The 7,633-nt window shown below is 33.2% G+C and overlaps 1 long non-coding RNA gene across 1 annotated transcript; it reads left to right on the top strand.

Annotated features, from left to right (window-relative positions):
- The first annotated feature begins 537 nt into the window (after nt 1-537).
- On the top strand, nt 538-7,220 carry LOC117117370. Its single transcript, XR_004446894.1, has 5 exons — nt 538-1,680; nt 3,516-3,674; nt 4,019-4,127; nt 4,462-4,571; nt 5,356-7,220. It is a non-coding gene; the product is annotated as an uncharacterized LOC117117370 (long non-coding RNA).
- Nucleotides 7,221-7,633: the final 413 nt, after the last annotated feature.

The raw sequence follows: 7,633 nt of genomic DNA, 5'->3' as shown, positions 1-7,633 counted from the left end.
AAAAAAAAAAAAAAAAAAAAAATCCAAATTGTAGAGCTCTAAAGTTCGGGAAGTTCGGGCTAGGCTGGGCTTTCTTTCAGGGCTTGTAGGCCTTGATGCAGACCTGTCTACCCTTTTTCATTGTAAATGTCAACATTCAATTTGTTCACATGTCAAAAAAGTCAAACATAATAATTTTTGACAATAACAACGATTGGAAAAGGAAAGCGTGGCACCCACTGATACACATGAAGTACAGGGCTTCGTTAAAATAATGCGAAAGTGGGAAATATTCATCATATTATTCTATTTTGTCAGTAATCATTATTATACTATAGGGACATCATTAATTTATATGCATTCAGATCGACTGCTAAAGTTAATAATTACATTTTAAAACTTAAAACTTTTGTTTTAATGTCGTCTTCAGCGTACATTCAATTTTTAGTTTTCCTAATACTGTATATATAAATAAAATGATAAAATGTATATATATATATATATATATATATATATATATATATATATATATATATATATATATATATATATATATTGCTATATATAAAATCATTCCTTATTAAAAACACTATAAAAGAATGTTGTGACAAAAACCAAGGTCATGGCCTAATTAGGCACATGCAATCCGCCACTATCTGTGTCATTTTCAAGAAATGTCTCAAAAGGAAACATTTATAGGTATCGTTAGATGTATACAACATACATGAAATAAAAATTTTACAACATAATAAGAAAAAAGTAGTCAATATAGCAATGGTAACAGTGTATCTGAGGTAAATTATTATCAACTAATGTCCTCTATCTTTTAGTTTACTCCACAAGTGCTTCATTTAAATCATTATATCATACTGATTTATTTAGTAAGCATAAAATAATGACACAGGAAGAACCGTAAGTATAGTTAAATAATAGTTAAATATATATGAGCAATGAAAAAATATCGAAACATTACTTTCAACATGAATGCAAAATAATTGCAGTCATAATACCATGTCCATGATGTAAACACACAGGGTACATTTTTCTGCTACACAGTTAGCGCCGGCGCGCCGCAGTTCATTCAGTGTGTTTTGGCACACGCATCGTATGTAGAAGCATGGAGGTATAAAAATATTTTATACCTCCATGGTAGAAGTGTATGTAGGCCAGCCTGCTCCCGGTTTATCTATATATACATTTTTTAACACAATTATATTTTTTATTTTTCATATTATATTTTTAAAAATTTTTCTTTTTAAACTTTTATCAAAACACAAACAAAAGTTGGCCCCTACATGGTTGAAATGTAACATGGTTCTGAATTCACTTGACTTATGTACCTCTCTTAATGTAAAAGAGTGAAAGTTACACTCCACACTCAGAGTGAACTAATTTTCGCTCTAGGAAGAGTGACAATCCACTCCCATTTGAGCGAATGTCACAATCATTCAGGATCAAACGGTTCACTACTTCATAGAGTGGTCCTATATTATTTCCGCTCTTGACAATCGGGGGATATGAGTTTGAAACAAGGCAGCCAATCAAATACAAGCATTTTCCAGATTTTTCCGGTTCCAAAGAACAACTTTCCACCAGTCGCGACGACAACACTGCTGCAAGTGCGACGTGTACATGAGGCAGTGAAGCAGTTTTTGCGTCAAATCTTCGGTGATGAAAATCAAGTTTTCAGTATTTTTGAAGGTAATTACTTTCTAAAATAACATGTAGAACACGTTAAGTATTGAACTGTACTTTTATTATTGGTAATTTGATAGCGGGATCGACAGATTTCCTGGTCCACTCGCCGACTGTCTCTTGATTATTGCAGACGGTTAAATTTTAATTTCAACATTTAAAAATGCCCTCGTTATACTAAGTACGACCATGCAATTTAGGGTGGGTTTTGTGTCTGAGAACAAGGCCTAAGATATATTTCGCTTTTTTGTAATTGTGTACTACCACAGCCTAGACCTAGCCTAGGCCCCAGGAGTAGGCCTAGGCTATAGGGCCAGCCTAGGCCTAGTAATAGTATGTTGTATTAGTATTTTTGTAGCCTAGCCTAGGCGGCCTGGGCTAGGCTAGGTAGGAGAGGGTCCAAACTGCGGTAGTCCTATGGGAATATTAAAAATATGATAAATCAGACTTAGAACGACACGAATTATGCATTTAGCAAACAGTATAATTATATTAAATTAATCATTATATTCAGATTAACTTGGAATCTGTCTCTTATACACATCTCATATGATCTAACTAGCGGTAGTGCTGTTAGGTTAGTGAAGCAGCGTGACCACTCACAATTTTTGATATACCCAATGACTGGGTCGAAATTACTCAAGATTCAGCAAAAATTTCCCTAAATTACCCAAGCTTCCTGAAAATGCATTAAAATTTGAAAAAAACGTGTTTTTTCGCATGTATAGTTTCCCTTTTAGTTCAATTTATAAACCATTTTTTATTGTAATTGTTTGTGTTAATTATTAAAATTAATATTCATGAGGTGATAATACAGATAGAAAAATACGCTCTCAGTCGGCCAGTGTTATCAGTAGATCAGTGATCAAGTTTTATTATGTAATGCATTAATTAAGTAAGATCAATGGCAACGCAAATCACAAATAAACAATTCTGAACCCATGCTTATAGCAATTAACAGTCAATTACCAATGTTATGTGCACTTCGTTGAGTTTTGCTTACTTGAATGGACTGACATATACTTTGTTACTTCTTAATTCTTCCTCTGTGACAAAAATATTTAATTTTCTTAGTAAAAATAAAATAACCAAGGATTTCAACGGAATACCCAAGAACCCAAGACCAAGTCAAAATACCCAAGATCTTGGGTAAATACCCAAGCAGTGGTCACACTGTAGTGGAGGTCTAGCCTACAGCTTTTCCCCTGTTGGAGAGAAAAACCACAACAAGCGTCAGTGAGAAAAATGTATTTTAATAGACTCTAAAATCGATTGAATAAGCAGTTTAACCTTACACTACAAGTTTCAGAAGAAAAAATTTCATTTATTTTAGTGACAGAAATATAATTAAATATCATTTTTTCTAAGAGTAATAAAATAATGTTTGATAACAATTGAAGGATAACAATTTTTCCTATATAAGCTGTTTATAATTTAAAATTTAAAGAAATTATTTTAATCAATTTTTATAATTAATTTTTATGAATAATTTTGAAAAAAAGATTAAAATACTTAGTTAACAGCCAGAATAAAAAAAACGTATCTTCAAATCAGCATCAGCACAAATTAGTACTTTACAAAGTAAAACTAAATTTGAAATCTATCGATCAAGAACTTTGGAAAATGATAAAAATTTACCTTGGGGGGGGGGGGGGGAGGAGCTATAAGTCAAATCCCCAAAGCCTACAAACTGGTTCAGCCACTCCTCGCCTAATTTACCCTGTGACGTAAAATCCATAATTCATTATATCCGCCTATCAATATAATTTTTTCTAAGAGTAATAAAATAATGTTTGATAACAATTGAAAGAAAAAAATAAATAAATATGTTCTTTTTTCAGATGGAGTGGCTCAAGTACTTGCCACCTACCAGTGAAAACAGTACCCAACTAAAGAATTGTCTGAGGAAATCTTTCCAGTGTAGGAGAAAACAAATGCAGGAAAACTGCATCACTGGCATTCTTGAAGAAGTGCCCAGGTTCCGGGACATGCAAGAGCTGGTGAGTGTATATATAGTATGTAGGAATTTTGATGGGGAGTCTTTGTCATAAAAGATAAAAAAATGGAAAAATGGAGAAAAACCATTCACTAGGTTTATGCATAGGCCTTATAAAGATCTTTTAAAGTCTTCAATTCAGTTTCAAAATAAAATGGTAGGCACAATTACAGTAATATAGGCTGAGAAAATTTAGGCAAATGTTTCTTAAAAATGTTTAATGAAAGATTTGATATATCGTAATTGGCAGACACAAATTATTATCGCATAAATCTATCCTCAACAATCACTGTTTACTTTGATTGCAATAAAGTTATTTTGAAATTTGAATTAATTTAAATGTTTCAGATTAACTTGGAATTTGACATGATGCATCCAGGATTTGGATCAAACATGCTAACAAAATGGAAGCCCTACTATTACCCAAAGTTTGTGCAACTACAGTAGAAGAAACACAGTAAGTCATCAGAAGCCATGGTTACATATTGTTATATTTTATGTTAATGCATACATTGCAATAAGTAATTATTAGTTGCGCTATTACGTACTTGTAGACCTACCGAGACATCCTGTTTCTAGACGCGATGACATCATACATCATCTGCAGATTTAAATTAAGCTAAGATAGCAATGCATTTTTTGAACATTAAAGATCTGAAATATTACAAATATCCGATTCAAAGATCATCTAATTCAAGAGTACATAGAATAATTTACACCACTCTTGGTACCGTTTAATAGGGAAGATGGTGGCTACTTTTTCTTAAATAGAAACATGTTTTACTTTGCAGATGAGCTGGATGAATTAAAACTTCTTCTACAGAAATTGCCAACAGCCTCATCAAGAGTTAGGAAGACCAAAGGCTATGAAGCTTTTACTTTCATTGTGCAACACAAGCCAGTGAGTAATTGCTCAATCTTTTCTATTTTTCATAAATTCCTTACAGAACTTGAAAATCCCCACGTAATTAAATGTAATGTGATTTTTGTTTAGTCCCTTTAATTTGCTTGTACAGTATAATGAAAATTCTTGATATTGTGTATGGTAGACTGAATTTGCAGAGAATTCAAAATAATTTAAAAAAATATAATGGGGGAAATAAAGAAAATTACATTCAAATATAATTTTGATATATGTGAGTGCTAATTCCAGTCATCTGTAGTTGCCATAGACATAAAATGTTGTACTATTCATCTGTGAAATATTCTCCCTGGATCCCCGCTATTTCAAATTCCTAGATCCACCACTAATTTTACAGGTGTTTTGAATTTAATATTTTGTATTAATGTTATGGCTGGAAATTGCATAAATAGGTAAAAGAAAATATAGTAATTATTAATTCATCAACTTGCAGATTGTTTCACCCTTTTTCAAAGATCACTTTTAGCCCCTATAATATTAACCAATAACCCTCAATTTGCATTTAAACCAATCTGTGTAAAAGTGAAGAGGGGAATGGAAAGTGGAGATGGGGAGGCTGGTGAGGAAAAATAAAAGTCAGCAAAATAAAGCTACTTTCCATTTATAGATATGGCAATATAAATGGATTCATTTTGTGGCTGTCAGTGAAGTGAGTAAAATAATAGATATCCTTTCGTCTTCGGCTGATATTTGGTGAATAGTGTCCCTGTATTTTGAGTGTGGTGAAATTAATATTGTATCACTCTTTATTTTATCTCTTCAGGCTGGGACAGATGTTGATGTATTTGCATCAAAGAAAGACGAAGTGTACGCTCAGCCTTTCCTTCTTGCCATAGGTGATTATGACGATCCCACAGAGTTCTTCTTAATCGTGGACGCGACATCAATACCTGGTGGAAAGACATTGGTTGAGGCTTTTGGTCGTCTATTCAAGGTTCACTACATATTCAATGTGCAGTTTGCCAAGTCACTCATCACATTTTACAATTACTTTGAGGGTTTTGTGTATGAAATGATGACAAATATTAAACCGACAGTCAGAGAGCTGTATTCAAAGCTCAGGCGTGAAACTGATGATGAATAGGGTTATGTCATATGACATCCATTTTTAAGCATATACCCATATTTGGGCAATTCACACAAATTTGTCACATCAAATTTAATGGTGTGGATTGCGCTTTAACTGTTACCGAAAGAAGTTCATAATGTTCAATGTTCTTTGAAGTAAGACAGTATGAAAAACTCCAAAAAGAAAAATTTGAATCTATTTCAAACTTTATTCGTTCATGTTCAGGATTCCTGAATATGAATGACTGAAGTTTGAAATATAAAACCAATGAAGGCTTGTATCACTTTTTTCGAAGGACGTTCTGTTTATTCCATTTTTGAAATAAAACAAAGTTAATGATTATACTCTGTGTCAGTTTCATTTGTTTGGTTGTACACAATATTAAAAACACCACTCTTGAAAAAAGAGTAGTTGGTTTCACTCTAAAGTGAGTGAATTATTTTCACTCCTTTTAAACGAGTGGTACAATTTTTACTCTTTTGAAAGAGTGTGTTTCACTCTTTGCAGAGTGATGTGATGACCATTCTTTTTTCACTTCAAAAGGAGTTGTCCCTCAGTTAACTCTTTGAAAGAGTGGCATTTTACTCTGGTTTGAGTGGTTTTTCACTCTTTTACATTAAGAGATATGTGATAAAAGAAAAGGAAACATGCCAACCAACACACTACGGGAAGAAAATACATACAATTAAAACAAGACATGGTGAATTTATTTTTTCTAATTAAGAGTTACAGTCGATAATAATAGAAAGACACTAAGATAACAACTAAATTTAATTTGTGTGCTAATAAATCGGACCATATTCTAAATAATGATTTTGCCTACTCTGCCAAGTGAAGATCGAAAAATAAAATCACCATGAATGAAATATTTTTTGTAATAACAAATAGAACATTATGGTTAATATAAGCTGTATATAAACTGTTGATCAAAAATAATGATTTCATCCAACAATGATAATTGATAAACAACCTAGGCTCATAGGCACATGTATTCAAGAATGTAAATTACCGTTAATTAACAGGTAGCCATTCCTGAATACAACGTTTTCCCCTTAGTTGTAGGCCTTTGTCATTTCACATTTAACTTCACATTTCGTTCTGCAGCAGGAAAGTCCTCAATAATGAATATTTTTGTTTTTTTTTGGGCCTACTTTAATTGCTTTCTTGAGAACATGAAGTCCCAGTGAACTCGAAAAAAAATTAGAAAGTACCTGCCTGTATATGCCTGGGCTGACCGGTTAATTCCTTTCTGCCAGACGAATGCACTGTTTCGATCTGAATGCTTAGTATGTTTACAGTATTTGATTATCGAGTATGTCCACTATAAAATAAGAGGTTATGCCTTTGCCTGGTCCTTCAGTTAGTTATTTATTTGTCTGTCGGTATATTTGTTATGAACAGCGTACAGCCCATAGTTTTTATCAGAAATTCATCAAACTTGGCCACAATGCTCCTTTTAGTCTGTTGTCTTAGGCAGTGACGTAGCCAGGATTTTGAAAGGGTGGGAGCCATTATGCGAGGTACCTAGATCCGAGTAGGGGTGGGGTATCCCCTCCCTACGGCTGGGGTCTAAGGGACATCGCACTCTGAACGTTTTTAGGACTGTTTTGAGAGGATAAAGTGAAAAATTGCAATAGAAACATCATAAATATTAGTAACACTAAAAATAATTATAATAACTGTACAGATCCAGAAATTCGAAAGAGATGTGACCCAGGGAGGGATTTCACAGAATGAGGAACCACCCACATGAGCCCCACCATGGTTGGGGCTGAGGTAAGAAAATTTATGATTAAGGCACCTCTAGATGGCCGGTACACTTTCCGAGTTAAATTTGAATATAATCTTTTTTTTTTTTTCCATTTACAAAAAATGAGGGGTGGGGGTCCTTGAATCTGCCACTGCTCAATACATTCTTCATCCAAAATACTGTAGTCATAATCATGAAAAATGGGCATGAAAAACTGATCAC

This window comes from Anneissia japonica, unplaced genomic scaffold (assembly GCF_011630105.1).
Source record: "Anneissia japonica isolate Jap-2015-1 unplaced genomic scaffold, ASM1163010v1 scaffold288182_len93402_cov192, whole genome shotgun sequence".
NCBI classification, from domain to species: domain Eukaryota; kingdom Metazoa; phylum Echinodermata; class Crinoidea; order Comatulida; family Comatulidae; genus Anneissia; species Anneissia japonica.
This window is presented reverse-complemented; position numbering and strand designations above follow the sequence as displayed.